We start from the raw sequence: 18,583 nt of genomic DNA, 5'->3' as shown, positions 1-18,583 counted from the left end.
CAATACAAGACCATTTTGGAACAAAACCTGATGCTATCCGTGGACAAACTAGTCCTAAGCTCGAGAGGGATCTTCCAGCAAGATAATGACCCGAAGCATACTGCGCAAATCGTCAAGGACTGGCTGCTGTATTATGCTCCACGGCAACTTTATATTATATATTCACCTCCACAAAGCCCGGACTTAAACATTATTGAGCATGTTTGGGAAGTTTTGGAGCGAAAGATTCGGAAGCACTCTATTACTAGTGATCCAATCCTCAAAGAGAAGCTGCTGGAAGAATGGCAGAATATCTCGGTGGAGCAGCTTGAAAACTTAGCAGCTTCAATGCCCAGAAGTTTGCAAGCAGTCATCGATACTGGTGGTGGCCCAACAAAATATTAATTTCCACAAATTTAATCAGTTTTCCTGGTTTTTCGTAAATACTTTTAAAGAAAATACTGAAAATAAAGTTTTTTTTTACATTTGTTATATAATTAGACTTAAAACAAAACTGCATCATTACATTTCTTTTAAATGCTTTAGATCGGGAGAAATTAAATTAAAAAAGGGGTCGTAGAGAGAGTTTTGCCCGCAACTGTATATCTCAAAGAACTCATATTTTCTCGGTTACACAGTGTAATCCATATAAATTTAGATTATTTCTCTAACAACCTCAAGTGTTTTCGTAAATACTTTAGTTGTATGCAAGTTTTGCCACTCATTTTCATGCCGGGCTTGTGTTTGCGCGCGCTCTATAAAAGGAAATCAAGAATTAGCTGAAGTGTCCAAAAGTCTGTGCCTGTGTTAGTGCAAGCAAAAAGGAAAAAATTTTATATTCCACTTAGTGAAACTTGACACACACACATACATATGCACGACTGTACTATGTACATGCATGCTGAGGACATCATCGCCAATAATAAAATTAATAGCAAAAGCAGCATCAACTGTCCAAAAAATGGTTTGTCAACAAAAACAACACAATGCCAAATCAGTGTTTCGCAAACAGCTTTTTTGGTTGAACAGAAATCAACGTCGCGCAACGCAATTGCTGTTGTACGTCTATTATTACTGGCAGCTACTGAACTCCGCCAAAAATGATGATGACAAACGAGCAACCTTGACTCACTGTCACATGCAAAAAGCAAAACAAAAGAAAAAAACAATTTCAATGAAAATATATGCACATAACATAATAAACGACGATAAAATGCCACACCAAAAAATGGAATAAAAAAAAATTGTTGAAAAAATTATGCGGTCATACAGTAAAATGATATCGTGCAAGTAATTTTAAAAAATTATTTTACTGCCAAAAAAGTGTAAGATGTATTATAATGGGAAATTGATACAGGAAATGAAAAATTTGTGAGTTTATGTATGTACCTAATCCTGCCATAAGTTCTGTTACAAGTTAAGTCGTTATAAAGTCTGTGTCAGGAAACACGAACCGTGACTATTCCTGAATAAAATAAGTATATGGAGGAGATCAGACCCCTAGTCACCTCTAGGAGGTAGAAATATTTTTCTAATAGCGGTCGCCCCTCGGCAGGCAATGGTAAACCTCCGAGTGTATTTCTGCCATGAAAAAGTTCCTCATAAAAATATCTGCTGTTCGGAGTCGGCTTGAAATTGTAGACGCACACCACAAATAGGAGGAGGAGCTCGGCCAAAGACCCAAAAAGGGTGTACGCGCCAATTATATATATATATAATATAATTTTCAAGCTCACAACATTAAGGGGATCCTCTACCTTTGAGGCAATTATATATATATATATATCTTATATATATATATATAATATAAGTATGTACAAAACTACGAGTCGCAATTACTCCATAAGCCGTATAGTCTTCATCGTTGTCGAGTATAGGCTAGCATCTTCTCGGCATGCTTTGAACCAGCTTTTCTGCGTAGCTCGTCGACAAACAGGACTAGATTTTGCGAACTTGACGCATGAGTTGCTTTAAATCATGGACTGGCCTTCCGGCAAGATGCGTTTTCATAGTTCCCCACACATTTTCAATAGGGTTGGCGTCTGGAGCCTGGGAAGGCCAGTTCAATACTGTAACGCTATTTTCTTGTTTTGTTGTTTCTCAATGTGTTTTTCTGAAAGCAGTGGTTTTGATGATGTGGGACGGTAGGATATGTTGGCCTCCTTCAGTCGTCGTTCGATGGTGTTGATGCTCACATCTATTCCCTTTTTAGCAAGAATTGTGCGTGCTTGGCGTAGTCGCAAAGAAGGTTTCGATTAAAAAGTTGGACGATCACTTTATCCTGCTTTTTTGTCGTCACTCGCTTCAAGCCACGCTCGGAAAAGTCATAAAGAACACCTTATACCGCTGATTCTACAGCACAACAAACTTTTTTGATTTTTAAATCACTTTTGTAGCCGCGGCGTAAGATAATTTCGGCCCTTTCGAATGCGTGTATAAAAATAGCGCCTCAAAACGCTTGCCGTACTTTTTGTTTGATTGCGTTTACAGGAAAGTTTCGAACGACACTAACCTGAGTTAGCACTGGCGTCGTAGCCCTTGAGTGGGACTATTACGCAGCAAACAACAGAACGAAATATATCTTGAAGTTACAAGAAAAAACCTGTAGTCCAATGGATTAAGATCTGGACAACCAGACGGCCAATTTTCTGCGGCTGTGAATCCAGGAATTTTGTATTTTAGCCACTGCAGGGTGGCTTTTGCCTTATGGGCTGGAACTGGATCTTGCTGGAAACTTGATATACAAACCTTCCAAAGCTCTCTATTGAAAGAGAGTACTGCTAAACTATTTCACCACTCCATTGTTAACAATCGAAGTTTGCCTCGAAACTGCGTATAACTTAAGATTAGGCAATGCATACAAATTGCATCGCCACTTTTTACTGGAGCCAATACTTTTTAAACGTCCTACTTGGAACGGTAAAGTCAGCAATTTGAAATCATTTGAAGAACGCAATTCACTTCCTGATAATTTTCAAGCTCACAACATTAAGGGGATCCTCTACCTTTGAGGTTTGAAAAATCCTTTTTTTTTTGCCTTTATAAAATGAAAAAGTAGTTGGAAGTATTCCCTCAAAGGCTGTCTTGGAATAAAAATTAAAATTAAATTGGTTGCTCGAGAGCATCATAAAAAAGCGAGTTGCCGTTTCCTAATAAAATCATGAAGGCACCTTTCTGGTCCAGAGACGTGAAAATTGAAGGTGTTGAAAATTGAAGAAAAACAATCGATACCAATTGAAACTCGTTTTTATTCATTAGATCAATTCTTTATTTACAAAAGCAATAAACAAAAAAATTTTTTTTCAATGACAATAATAAAAAAATTGCTTCCCCCGACGTAACACATGCCACTGGCGTAACTGATTGGGCTGCTCAGGTACGTCTGAAAAAAAAATTCGGTCGATTACACAGGTCGACAATGTTTTGTCCTATAAAAGTGTAGGGTCATTTCCGAAGTAATTTTTTGCGTAGAATCCGAATTCGCGATATCTCAGTGAAAAATAAAGATATTTAAGCAAACTCAACGGCATTTAAAAGAGGAAGCCTTATACTTTAAAATACTATGCTTACTTTTTTATGAAGAGCAAAATCTGCGTAGCTACATAACCTCAAAAATGGGCAAAAACAACGTTTTTTGCACTTTTAGGTTAGGATATCTCAAAATCCTGACGTGATAGAGCAATTTAAACCCCGGATTCGGATTCTATGCAAAAAACTACTTCGGAAATGACACTACACTTTTATAGGACATTCCGAACTCATTTTTTTGCAGACCTGTGTTATTCATCGGGAGATATGTCGCTATGGTGGGTAGCAGATTTACAAAAAAAAAATTGTTTTTTCTTGATATTTTATCTGTTTATTGGAAAAACAAAAAAAAAGGATTTTTTTCACGTTCTCGCTTTAAAAAAATAAATAGAAAAATTGATTATAAAATTACAATTCTGCTACCCGCGAGAGCCACAAGTCTACTCAATAACATATTAAAAATTCAAATCAATCGGTTCAGTACCTACTTTTTGAGAAATTACCAACGCGAGGGGTAAAAAAATCAATTTTTTTGTGTTTTTTTCTTTTAAAATGACTTCTATGACCTAGTCGTTCAACCATTTGGCATACATTGTTCCAAAGTGGTAATTTCAAAATCAAATGTCGACTCATGCACAATAAAATACAGGGTGTTTCATTTATACTTGAGACTTAAGAACTATGACTAACTATGAAGCTGAGTTCAGATCTTCCAAGACTTATTTTCAAAATAAAATTTGACGACTTCTGCGGCTAAGCATCGCTCCATGGTTAAAATTGTACTGCGCAGACGTTTATAAAATGCTATGGAAGTAGCAAATCGAGACGTTTATAAAAGGCTATGGAAGTAGCTATTCAAAGGTATTAATTGTTATTGTTGAATCAGGTATAGATGGCACACGCGAACTGCATAAATTTACTATTAAAAAAATATAATTTTGTTTGTTGCCAGAGGTGCTTTGTATTTATCCAATATTTTTATTTATACCTACCTAGGGAACTAAGCTGAAAAACTGCATTCGCGCTGGCCTTAGACCAAAAATAACACTCTGACTTATTTGAATACTTTAAGGGAGGCAAAGGAAGATTTTTATATTCATAATTTTTATATCCAGTATCTAAGTTCAAAAATATTTCATAAAATAAAAATTACTAATTTTATTTATTTTTTTCTTTGCAGCAAAATTTTCCAAAAGGTATGTATGTATTTTAAGAAATAATCACTTAACAGCTACAAATTCATTTCCTTCAAATTTATTACACTAAAATATTCACAAATTGCACAGCTGGAATTTGTCGCGCGTGCCGCCTTGCGCTGTATTGAGGCAGTAAATGGTGCACAGATTAATAAATTTACTGCACACACATACAAAGATATAGACATACATACATATATACATATAGACATAGATTCGTTTCTGACAAACGCGTCTGCCCAATTTGTGTTTCCAATTTCTGCCCGTCGCACACTTCGCCTCCAGTTAATTGTCGAATTTATGCTGTCACTTTTCGCTTTAGTCACTTAGCTAATTTTTTACGCTCGAATTTAGAATTCATAAAAACTAGATACCTAGTTTCTTTCATACTTATTGTGTATTTTAGTTGTTGTTGTTTTTTTTTTTAATTTTGCATTATTTCTCCTAAAAAGGTTTGTGTTAATTTTTTTTTCTTTCAATATGAATTTAATCGTTTTTGTGCAACAGATTTTTATTATTAGGTTTATGATGTGATCGGCACAAAGCCATTGTGTTGTTGGTGGATTTCATTCACTGGATGAGAATTTCTGACGCAATATGAATTTATAATACACAGTTGAAAGTGAAACTTCATTAATACATTTACATACAAAGCAAAATTGGAATAAAAATAAAAGTTTGTCTTGGCGATTGAGGTCTAAAAGTTTCTAACCGTAGCAAATGCAAAGCGTTAAATAACTGTAGCTCAGAGATTTATGGGCAAGTTTTGGCAGTTTATATTAAAATCCTATTATTAATAATACTCATTTTTATTTAATTCCAATATTTTCTTTTACAAAAATATTCTCCTCCAAATAAATATATTAAAAGTTTCAAACTTTGCGCAAATTAAAAAAAAAACCCAAAAAGTTTCGTAAAAATTCCAAACTTTTTAATCAGAATCTTTTTACTGGAATCTTATTGACAAGTTTTCGTAAACTATTTTTTCTTTATTAAAATTAAATTTTTTTTAACTTTCAAAAAAAAAAATTAAGCAAATTTCATAAAAATTTCAAACTTCTGAAATCAAAAACTTTTTATTAGAATCTGATTGACAAGTTTTCGCAAATTACGCTTTCTTTATTAAAATTTTATTTTTTTTCGAACTTAAAAAAAAAAAACAAAATAAGAAATTTCATAAAAATTTCAAACTTTTTAAATCAAAAACTTTTTATTAGAAGCTTTTTGTCTAGTTTTCGCAAACTATTTTTTCTTTATTAAGATTTATTGTTTTTTTTAAACTTTCAAAAAAAAAATTAAACAAATTTCATAAAAATTTCAAACTTCCTAAATCAAAAACTTTTTATTAGAATCTGATTGAAAACTTTTCGCAAATTATTTTTTCTTTATTAAAATTAAATTTTTTTTGCAAATTTTCAAAAAAAACTAAAAAATGAAGAAAATTTCGCAAAAATTTCAATCTTTTTAAATCAAAAACTTTTTATTAAAATCTGATTGACAAGTTTTCGCAAACTATTTTTTCTTTATTAAAATTTAATTTGTTTTTCAAACTTTCAAAAAACAATAATTAAGAAAATTTCATAAAAATTGCAAACTTTTTAAATCAAAAATTTTTTATTAGAATCTGTTTGGCAAGTTTTCGCAAACTATGTTTTCTTTATTAAAATTTTATTTTTTTTCGAACTTTCAAAAAAAAAAAATAGGATAATTTCATACAAATTTCAATCTTTTTAAACCAAAAACTTTTTATTAAAATCTTCTTGACAAGTTTTTGTATATTATTTTCTTTTATTTAAATTTAATTTTTATTTTAAACTTTCAAAAAAAAACTTAAGTACATTTCATAAAAATTACAAACTTTTTAAATCAAAAACTTTTTATCAGAATCTGATTGACAAGTTTTCGCAAACTATTTTTTCTTTATAAAAATTTAATTTTTTTTAAACTTTCAAAAAAAAAATTAAGAAAATTTCAAACTTTTTAATCAGAATCTCTTTGTTAGAATCTGATTGAAAAGTTTTCACATTTTTTCTTTATTAAAATTTAATTTATTTTTCTTACTTTCAAAAACAAAAAATTAAGAAAATTTCATAAAAATTTCAATCTTTTCCATTAAAAAACCTTTTTGTTAGAATCCGATTGAAAAGTTTTCGCAAACTATTTTTTCTTTATTAAATTTTTTTTTTTTAAACTTTCTAAAAAAAAAATTAAGAAAATTTCATAAAAATTTCAATCTTTTCAATTCAAAAACTTTTTACTAGAATCTTATTGACAAGCTTTTGCATATTATTTTCCTTTATTTAGATTTAATTTTTTTTCAAATTTTCAAAAAAAAACAATTAAGAAAATTTCATAAAAATTTCAAACTTTTTAATCAAAATCTCTTTATAGGAATCTTATTGACAAGTTTTCGCAAATTATTATTTTTTATTTAAATTTAATTTTCTTTATAATTCTCATCATTCACCTACAAAAACATTCTCCTCCATACAAATCTAAGTTTAAAACTTTGTAAAAGATTTATAAAATTTCAGCGAATTTGCATCAGAATCTCAAACTTATCAATACGAATTAAAAAAAAAATATTGTAAACCACCATTTTAAAGTAATAAAATGCAAGTTTCAAGTGGCTTAAAACTCCGGCTTATTTTTTATCCTTTTTCCTTTTACGGTGTTGCGCATTTTCTCCATATAAAAAGAAATAACATCGAGCATTCGTTATATGGAAGAAAGTGCTTAACATCGACAGCAAAAAAACAAAAAAGACAATTATCAAAAATCAACGCGATTTTTGAGTCAATTAAAACTGGCTCAATATTATACCCAAATTATTGTGCGCACAGGTTACGAGAGCTGGATGGAGGCCGCCATACGAAGGCCCCATACAGCAAAATCGATCTAACTAATACCGCCGTGAACCACCAATGCATTTTTGACCAATGCGTTTTAGTAAGGCCCAGCATTCTTTTACATGCTTGCAGGGCATTACTAGCCTTTTTCACCATTTTCTCAACATTGTGCAGTTTATTGTTTTTTATTTTTCCTTTTTATTACTCCAAAATACTTCGCATGATCTTTGAGATGTAGTTCGTTGTTGCCTAACTTCGGGAGGTTCCCCGTCGGGACGTTATACTTCCTTTTTTTGTGCTCTAGTCTCGGAAATTTTCCAAAGTTAATCTGTAAACATTGCTCTTTTTTGGAAAGAGATTACAAAAACTTTTTTTTATAAAATCACAATTTAACTGCACATTTTTTCAACGCGCATCTGTGAACTCGCCTTTTGCCAACTACCAAATTCTTCTTCTTCTTCTTAATTGGCGCTATAACCGCTTACGCGATTTTGGCCGAGTTTAACAAAGCGCGCCAGTCGTTTCTTTCTCGTGCTAACCGGCGCCAGTTGGACACACCAAGTGAAGCCAAGTCCTTCTCCACCTGATCTTTCCAACGCAGAGGAGGCCGCCCTCTTCCTCTGCTACCACCAGCTGGTACCGCATCGAATACTTTCAAAGCCGGAGCGTTTGTATCCATTCGGACGACATGACCCAGCCAACGTAGCCGCTGGATCTTTATTCGCTGCGCTATGTCTATGTCGTCGTAAAGCTCATACAGCTCATCGTTCCATCGTCTGCGATATTCGCTGTTGCCAACGTGCAAAGGTCCAAAAATCTTACGCAGAATCTTTCTCTCGAACACTCCAAGCGTCGCTTCATCGGATGTTGTCATCGTCCAAGCTTCTGCGCCATACGTTAGGACGGGCATGATGAGAGTCTTGTAGAGTGTTAGTTTTGTTCGTCGAGAGAGGACTTTACTACTCAATTGCCTACTTAGTCCAAAGTAGCACTTGTTGGCAAGAGAGATTCTACGTTGGATTTCAAGGCTGACATTGTTATCGGTGTTAATGCTGGTTCCTAAATAAACCAAGTCTTTTACAACCTCGAAATCATAACTGCCAACAGTGACGTGGGTGCCGATACGAGAGTGCGCCGATTTTTTGCTTGATGACAGCAGGTACTTCGTTTTGTCCTCGTTCACCACCAGACCCATTCGCTTTGCTTCTTTATCCAGTTTGGAGAAGGCAGAACTAACAGCGCGGTTGTTAAGGCCGATAATGTCAATATCATCGGCATATGCCAACAATTGTACGCTCTTATAAAAAATTGTGCCTGAGCGATTAAGTTCTGCGGCTCGTACGATGCTCTCCAACATCAGGTTAAAGAAGTCACACGACAGGGAGTCACCCTGTCTGAAACCTCGTTTGGTATCAAACGGCTCGGAGAGGTCCTTTCCAATTCTGACGGCGCTGTTGGTGTTGAGCAACGTCATCTTACATAGCCATATTAGTTTTGCGGGGATACCAAATTCAGACATCGCGGCATACAGGTAACTCCTTTCCGTACTGTCGAATACAGCTTTGAAGTCGACGAAAAGATGGTGTGTGTCGATTCTCCTTTCATGGGTCTTTTCCAAGATTTGGCGTATTGAGAATATTTGGTCGATGGTAGACTTTCCAGGTCTGAAGCCACACTGATAAGGTCCAATCAGTTGGTTGACGGTGGGCTTCAGCCTTTCACACAATACGCTCGCTAGAACCTTATAGGCGATATTTAGAAGACTAATCCCGCGGTAATTGGCACAAATTGCAGGATCGCCCTTCTTATGGATTGGGCAGAGCACACTTAAATTCCAATCGGCAGGCATGCTTTCATCCGACCATATTTTGCATAGGAGCTGATGCATGCACCTTACCAGCTCCTCGCCGCCATGTTTGAATAGCTCAGCCGGCAGTCCGTCGGCGCCCGCGGCTTTGTTGTTCTTTAGCCGCGTTATCGCTATTCTCACCTCGTCATGATCGGGTAGCGGAACGACAATTCCGTCGTCAACGATTGGGGTATCGGGATCTTCACTTTCTCGGTGACATGCGCAGCTGTCACTGTTTAATAGGTTCGAGAAGTGTTCCCTCCATAATTTAAGATTGCTCTGTACGTCGGTCACCAGTTCGCCGTCTTTGTTCTTACAGGAAAACGCCCCGGTCTTAAAATCTTCTGTAAGCCGCCGAACTACCAAATTATCTCTCTATTTTTTTGGAAAAATCCAATACTGTGACTTAGCTCGGTCGCTTCGGAAGATAGGCAAAACAAGAGTACTTTGTAGATCCACTTTTTAGAACTGATAGACTATCTTTAAGTCTTTAAGAGTTAGCAATCTTCCTTGAGCTGGGTCACCACGCCACTTTCTCAGCATCAGCCCTTGTAAATGACAATTGCCGTCTTTTGTATATTTCCTCTATATTTTCTGTACACTTAATTTTTCATTGTAAAAAATTGGTGTGAAATTTTAAGCGAAAAAATGTGGCACAAAAATAGAGTTTTTAGTGGTTTCCTCCAGAGCAAAAACGGCGAAAGGCATAAACGTATCTATTGTACTTGCACTTGTGTGCGTCTATCAATCTAAAGCATACAGGCATGTGCATAGGTAATCGTATATATGTACATACAAATGTCTTACCCATAAAGCACAGCGAACTTCATTACGCCGGTACACTCAGCAATAATTTGCAAAGACTCACTTAATAGATGATCAAAAAAAAACAAAACCAAAAATGTACTACAACCACTCGCACTCGCACTCGTAAAGTATTCATAAACTTCTTAGTCATGGTTTTTTTTCTAGTTCACCGGGTTGTTGAACTTTACTTTGGTATAAATGAGATTTTGAAAGCTTTTTTTCTGCCCAACCAATGAAACTTTAATTTATTTTCACTTAAGTTTCGTATAAATTTAAACGCAGACGATATTTTCCAGTTTTATTACTATTTAATTAAAAATCTAAAAAAAGGTTAAATGGCAGACATGTTTTGTATTTTTTTGACATTTAATGTTTTGGAATTTCGCTTAGTTTTCCTCGGGTGATACGCGAAAACAAAAAGACTGAAGGTATATGCATAGTCCACTATCCACTGGAGGGAATGCTAATTATTTTCTTTTATAAGTTTTTTATTCTCTCCTCTCAAATAATAACACAGGCCGACAAAATTTAACCAACATTCAGACCCAGAAACCAGACTATATATTTCCGAAGGTTTATGATGCGCTGAATCCAAATCTGGCCTCAGAATTGCTCTATTAGTTTGAGTTTTCGAGATATCCTAACCTAAAAGTGCAAAAAACCCCATTTTTGCCCATATTTGAGGTTATGTAGCCTTGCAGATGTTTTCTTTCACCAAAATTAAAGGATGGCATCTTTAAATACAATCCTTCTTTTTTCAAATGGCGTTTTGTTTGCTCAAATATCATTTTTTTTTCGCAGAGATATCGCATTTTGAAATTTTCATGTTTCGAAATTTTCCTACACCTGAAAATCGATTAAGATAACATAGACATGATATAGTCGATTACTAATTTTCTTGAATTGAGTCTTATTTTTCTTAAAATTTTGTCTCACACCATAAGTGGCTGACTCACCACACCCCTACACTATCTAACCTTTGGGTTAGCCCTAACCCCTAGAAACCACCCCTATCATACCGCGAGCAGGCTAACCCACTTAACCGCAAGCAGGCTTTCCCACAAACTCCAAATTTACATACTATTAATCCATATATTTCAGGCCCTCAAACCCACTAACTAATAAATTAATTTTAGTTATCAATCCGAATTTTGCATGGACAGAGAAGCAGATATTAGTTTAAATTATTTCGGATACTTTTCCTTGTAGACTAGTGTAATCAATGGAGACGAGTGCTTTCTTAGATTCGCATCAAACATTTTTGTGATTATGGTTGAAAAGCGCAAAGAAAAAAATCTCCTGATGCTACTATTTCTTTATATTTAATGCTAAATTGTAACTTTTTCCCCCACTTTTTTTATTTTATTTTTATTTGATTTCTTAAAGCGGCAACCCAATAAATCGTATGTCCATTAGGATGGCCAAGAATGGCAATTCAAATTTTTTTATTTATTTAATATTTACCCGTGCCGCCAACGCATTAAATTCCTTTGGGAACAATGCTTTTTTAAGCGGTTAGGGATAGTCAGAGGCCCGAAAAAATAATGCTTTTCAAAAAAAATTTTTTTTTGGTGGCCTCAGGAAATATTTTTCAGATTTTCTAAAAAAAACCGATAATTAATTGTTGAAAAAAATCGAAATTTTTGAAAAGAAAAAAATCCTTCGATCAGGCACGAGTATTTTACGTTTTCCAAAAGCAGTATACATTTTATTGAAATCTATCAAGCGGTTTTTAAGTTACACTGATCACCAGTTTAAAAAACATAGTTTTGAGAAAAACGCATTTAAAGTTTTGCTATCGAGCGCCCGAGCACCCTTTGTTAACTGTTGAATAATTCGAAAAGTATTTGTCCAATTTACTTCAGATACTATACTTTAAAAAAATGCCACAAAAAAATCAAATTTTGTGAAAATTCTGACTACCCCTAACCCCTTAACTAAGCTAAATTTGGTATAAAAAATTTACAAATTTATAATTTTTAGTCTCTCTTTTTAATTTCTCTTCAAAAACGCCAAAAAAAATATGCCCGATACTTGATTAAAAAAAAAGTCCACTATTTTTCATAGTCACCATTTTTTCATAGTTCCCCTAACCAAACCAAAAAAATTTAAAAAATTAAGAAAAATCTCTCGTTTCTTTTATTTCTTATAATTTTTTGAACATTTATGCAGATCTATCAAAATAAAAGTTTAAAAAATATCGATCTGTAAACTTTTTATACCAAATTTGGCCTGGTGGTGGCCCGGTGTAATTATCCAGAACGATTATTGTCGTGTTAAAATATTTCATATGTACCTTAAGGCTTGTATGCATTGGACTTAAGCAACAATTATGCCGTAGCCGTGCCCATAACCATAGCCGCAACACTACAGCATTTGTCGATTAGTCGAGCCGTAAGCGCAGGCACTCCAAATTTAGCGAAGTCTACAACCATCTGTGCGACCCTTCTGCCAGAAAAGTGCGAAACACAGATGGCGCTCCAAGCAGTAAGAAGGCGTTATTTCTAAGCAACGACAGGTGGGCATTTCTACTATTTAGGACTGGTAGCGGCAGGCTAATCACCTACTCTGTCAGAAAACAAAAATCAGATTAACGAAACCAACCCAAGACTGAGTCTTGTCGAGGACCTATGCTCCCGAAAGGAAAGAACAAGGAAAAAAAAAAACAAAACAAAAAATTGAAGTAGAATTAATGACAACATTTGCATTTTGTCATAAGGAAATGGATAATTTTCCACGAAGTCAATTAAATTTTCGTCGTTGATTTCTCATATTCAAATTTGTATCGCAAATATCAAAATACATGTGCAGTATTTCATAGCAGCTTCCGGTTACGAGGAAAAAATCAGACTTGAATAGATACGTTCGGCCACGGCTATGGTTAGGGCGTAATGGTGCGGTATCTACAGTGAAGCCCATATTTTTGATCAGAACAGCTGATTGCTATGGTTGCGGTTATGGCTAAGGTACGGCACCACTAATCGCAGCTTTAGCAATACTTTATTATTTTTGTCTCTCTTGAAAATATAAAGAAAGACCTACAGTTTTATGATGAACGGCAGCTAGTTTTTATGGAAAGCTGCTTCATGGCAAAATTGCACTCGGAGGCCTCTAGTGCCCTACCTAGAGACGAACGACATTAGAAAAAACGTTCATTATAAGTTGATGTTTTTGGCCCATAATGGACTTCAAACCAGTGTTGACCAAATAATGTTCACACACAAGCCCACTCGACTACGGCGAGGCCACTTTGCAAAATGTTTATGGCCTGAAAAACTTAACCAACAATCACAAATTTTGTTCTGAATGAGTTGCTCACCAAGAAACATCAAAACATTCCAGAAGCCAATCGAAAAATTGTTTGTATGTTAAAAAGGCATAATGCGTCCTTAGGAATCATGAAGCCCTATGCTCCGGTGGGAGAAACAGGAACCGTTGGTGATGATGATGAGGATTCGGAGAATTTATTGCTATTTCTTTGTTATCAAGCAGAGTAGAGGATTATAATGAAAGGTTTTCTTCACTACTTTTCACTTTATTACACCAAAATTCAATCAAATATATTTCAAAATTTGTTCACTAAAGTTCATGTGAAGTTTTCATGAGAATTTAAAATTTTTTTTTTTTTAATTTTCTATTCCAATTCTGATTAAAAAGTGTAAAATTTTTATGAGAATTTTATTTTTTATTTTTTAATTGCGCAAAGATTTAAACTTGAAAATAATTATTTTTTTTGTTTAGTAAATATAATGAACTATATTTTCATAAGAAAATCTTTAAAATTAAATAAGAAAAAAAGTTAATTGTCAATATATCCCTGTGCTGCAGTTATGAAACGTTCTGACCGGTTCAAATGTCGAATCCAATTGACGTAATGGCGATTTACAAAAATTATTAATCTTCCGATGAGATGATTAATTTGGCGCCATCTTGTATAACAAACTCAAATCGTGTTTCTTTGAAAGCACATTTTGCCTTAGAAAGTCAGAAAAGCACGCGGTGAACGATTCGGCGTACATAGCGAGTGGTGAGCACTTTCTTCTCTCTTGACAAACAATGCGGCATGAGACGGTGCACTGTCTTGCTCTGCTCCGCTCTTATTCCGCAAAACAAAAACGAATTCTAATTGGAACAAGGGCTGACTATACTGACAGCGAGGGGTACTGCATCCGAAAGAGTAGTAGTCATACCTTGTATAGAACAAGAGAGACAAATTGGATGCTCATCGCTCATTTCTCCACGGTGCTACCGGTACTATCAAGGCGATAAATTCGCCTTGCGGTACTATCGACAGGAGACGTAGGCTACGATCTCTAATACACCACTTGCTGAACTTGTGGGTTCTCACTTGTTCTCACTTAATACAGCATCATTCACAGTTCAAAAGGGAAGGGCTATTCAATATACTAATATCATGTATATGTATATGTCTGAATGTATGCATAAATAAATAACCATTTGCATACATATGTTCCAGTGGTTCCTACTATGAAATGTGCTCAATTTCGTGTTGTCATTGCAAGCTCAATATATGTAGTATTAGACATACGTACATATATATATGTATATATACATACATGTATGTACATACAAATCATAAAGTAGAAGAAATAAGAAGTGAAAAAGGTGAATAGTAGAAATGTGTTAATTAGTCAAGCGGACATATTGCCATACTCACCTGATGAGTTGATTCCACAGGGTGTATTATGTTTTCACGATAAAGTGAATGCCGTGTACTTTTATGAGCGCACGTACACTTACCGCTCAGTTATATTAACACTCTCTTGAAGGAACATGTGAAGCAGTGAGCAAAAAAATTCAATCGGATTAGGTTTCTAATCTCGATTATTTAATTAGAGTTTGAAAGTAATGTTTTGAGGCTTTTTATTTGAAACTGTGGCTTTTCCCGGCCTTGCGGTTGTTTTCATAAAACAAATGAAATTTATAAAAACTGGCGTTGATTTATTTGTCTTTTGCTAACCCTCCTATGCTTTTTTTTCACAAGAAATTTATTTTTATATGGAATAAATTGCTGCTAAAAAGTTAAAAAAGTGAAAAATTATTAAAAATCAATGCGATTTTTCAGTCGCTTAAAACTTGCATGAATTTTATTAGAATTTCATGAATCATGTTACAGTATACCCAACATTTTTTCGAAATTCAGTTAAAAAGCTTAGGAAACATCGAAATTTTTTCAAAGACTCAGTAAACATTTTGTTAAATGGAGTTTTCCGTTGCATCGAAGTTTTTTGAATCGAGGCCTCACTGTATAAAAAATGCAGTTTGCCTATTGTAACTTTTATGTGGTTAAAATGTATGCAGTTCCAGTATTCAAGGTTCGTCATAACGAGATTTCACTATATTTATTCAGCACCTTTGTACGGAAAATTTCGCAACAACAAAGTTTTTCTAAGGACTCATCAAAAAAAATGTTGTGATATTTAGATTTTTCATTTTATCAATGTTCGTCATATCGAGATTTCACTGTATTTATGCAGCATCTTTGTATTGAAAATTTCGCCACAACGAGGTTTTTTCTAAGATTCAGCAAATATTTTGTTATATGGAAACTTTTCGTTTTATCAAGGTTCGTAATATCGAGGTTTCACTGCATTTATGCTGTATATTTGTATGGGAAATTGCGCTAAAACGAAGTTTTTTCAAAGGTTCAGCAAATATTTTGATCTATGGAAATTTTCCGTTCTGTCAAGGTTCGCCATATCGAGGTTTCACTGCATTTTTGCTATATCTTTGTATGGTAAATAGCGCAACAACGAAGTTTTTTCAAAGATTCAGCAAATATTTTGTTATATGGAAATTTTTCGTTCTATCAAGGCTCGTCATATCGAGGTTTCACTGTAATTATGCAGCATCTTTGTGTGGAAAATTCCGGTACAACGAAGTTTTTTCAATGAACTCAGCAAACATTTTGTTATATGGAGATTTTTCGCTGTATCAATGCTCGTGATAACGAGATTTCACTGTACTTATTCAGCACCTTTGTACGGAAAATTTCGCAACAACGAAGTTTTTCTAAGGACTCATCAAAAAAAATTTTGTGATATGGATATTTTTTCATTTTATCAATGTTTGTCATATCGAGAATTCACTGTATTTATGCAGCATCTTTGTATGGAAAATTACGCAACATCTACGTTTCTTCAAAGATTCAGCAAATATTTTATTATATGGAAGTTTTTCGTTGCATCAAGGTTTGTTAAATCGAGGTTTCACAGTATAAAAAATGCAGTTTGCTTTTTGTGACTTTTCAACTGGTTCAAATGTATTCAGGAAAAGTGCATATAACGCATGAACCGAAAATAACTCTCATTAACTCAAAATTTCCTTTTCGCTTTTGCTTTTGACACTTCATTTCTACCGGCATTAAACAATTTTTTCGCAGTTACCTGTGACAATTGGCGGTAAATTGTGAATTGTGTGCACCTAATGTTTACTGCCACGCAACCGTGCATGCATCTACTAATGGACGCCCTCATAAATGCATCCCATGGAAATTTGCTGATTTATTACAAGGTACTTATATATAAATATGTATATTATATACAATGGATGTCCATAAATAGCAGTCAATACAGCTGAGGAGTTAAGTGAAAATTTGCAAACCCCTGCCAAAATGAAGTCACGTCATCGGCATTTTCTCTCCAAAGCATCAGGAAAAGTAAGAAAAACTTAGTAAATTTACTTTAAGAGGCCTACTTAAAAGGCGGATTCAACCGATTTGATGCAACGAAAACGCTCATTGTGGTCTGCGCTGCATAAAGCACACGACGCGACCTATTGAATCAGTATAAAATTCATAAAAATAGTATTGGTAAAAGGCAATTTTTCAATATTTTTGGAGGTTATAATATAGTGGAGAAAAGTCTGGGAATATGAACAAAATTTCAAAACTAAAAATTAAAAAGTAAAGCCACTTAAAAAACTATTTTATGAGAAAAATTATGAAGATACAAAGAATGAAATACTGTCTGACTTACTGACCTTTTTAACGATACTCCATTGCAAATCCAATGCAAATCGCAACAGATAATTTTGACTTATATAAAGTACCTTTTATTAAAGACTGTTTTGATTTTTGTCACCTCCCTAACTTTCGTGAAATTTTTTTTTAAATTTTCCGTCAGAAAAAAATTTAAAATTTTTGTAAGGTAATTTTCGTCATTTGGAGCATAAATTTAGTCGAAATGCAAAATTTGAGCGAAATCGAAGAACATGTCGCGGAAGCTTTTTACGCTAATTTAGAATGGTTGCTTGAATTATCTTCTACTTGATTGGCGCGATAATCGCTTAAGCGATTTTGGCCGAGTTTAACAAAGTCGTTTCTTTTTCGAGCTAATCGGCACCAGTTGGAAACACCAAGTGAAGCCAAGTCCTTCTCCAACTGATCTTTCCAATGCAGCGGAGATCTTCCACTTTCTCTATTGACTCCTACTCCCATGTGGCCTCCCAAAAACTCCAGAAAGAACTTGATAAAATAACTACTCACTGGTTGAAAGGGTGACACATTAAGCCAAACGAGCAAAATCTTCCCAAATCCCTTTTACACTAAATCGAAAAACTTGCCCAGCCGTTAAGCTCAATAATATTTATAATCATCGCCCAAACTAACGTCACAAAATATATTGGCATGCATATTGCTACAACAATCTTATATGGAAACCCCATATTTTCATCAAACGAAAGGCTCTAGGAATAAAACTCAGAAACTATTGGCTGCTACGTCGAAATTCTCATGGTCCTCTCGAAAGTAAGCTCTCACTTTACTCAACTTTCCTGAATCCGATATGGACGTATGGCATTCAACTTTGGGTCACTGCAGCGTGGTCACTCCAACATGGAAATACGTCAATGGTTCAAGTCGGAAACTCTCAGAATGGTCTCAAACGCTCATTATTATATCAGGAATGCACAAATTTATCATATCATCGTGGTCTCAAAGTACCCACAATAATTGAAGAAATATTTTCTTATTCACACCACAAAACACACGACTCCATCCGCATTCAAACCCTCTTGCCACAAAAATAAATGCAAACCACCAGACTCAAGAGAAAGTCTACAAAATACTTCATATGATAATAAATTAATCTAAATTATTATTTATCATAAAATTAGTAAATGGTTGCACCACTGGGTGTATTCCATAAATATTTTTTCTCTTAAATGAACTTCAAGTAAAAATGTCTTTCAGTAAAAAATGGTTTTTCTTCTTAATTAGCACGATAACTGCTTAAGCGATTTTGACCGAGTTGATCAAAGCGCACCAGTCGTTTCTTTCTCTTGCTAACCGGCGCCAGTTGGACACACCAAGTTCTTCTCCATCTGATCTTTCCAACGCAGAGGAGACCTTCCTT

General features: G+C 34.4%; 1 protein-coding gene across 3 annotated transcripts in view; it reads left to right on the top strand.

Annotated features, from left to right (window-relative positions):
- Positions 1-18,583, top strand: part of LOC128868014 (protein windpipe) — a 157,806-nt gene that overhangs the window by 113,396 nt on the left and 25,827 nt on the right. For all 3 annotated transcript variants that reach the window (XM_054109712.1, XM_054109714.1, XM_054109713.1), the window contains exon 4: positions 4,688-4,703. The gene's annotated coding sequence lies outside the window, so the exon portion shown is untranslated. The remainder of the gene's footprint in view (positions 1-4,687; positions 4,704-18,583) is intronic.

Source organism: Anastrepha ludens, chromosome 6 (genome assembly GCF_028408465.1).
Source record: "Anastrepha ludens isolate Willacy chromosome 6, idAnaLude1.1, whole genome shotgun sequence".
Classification (NCBI taxonomy): domain Eukaryota; kingdom Metazoa; phylum Arthropoda; class Insecta; order Diptera; family Tephritidae; genus Anastrepha; species Anastrepha ludens.
The sequence above is the reverse complement of the archived record's forward strand: the minus strand, read 5'-3'. Positions and strand labels throughout refer to the sequence as shown.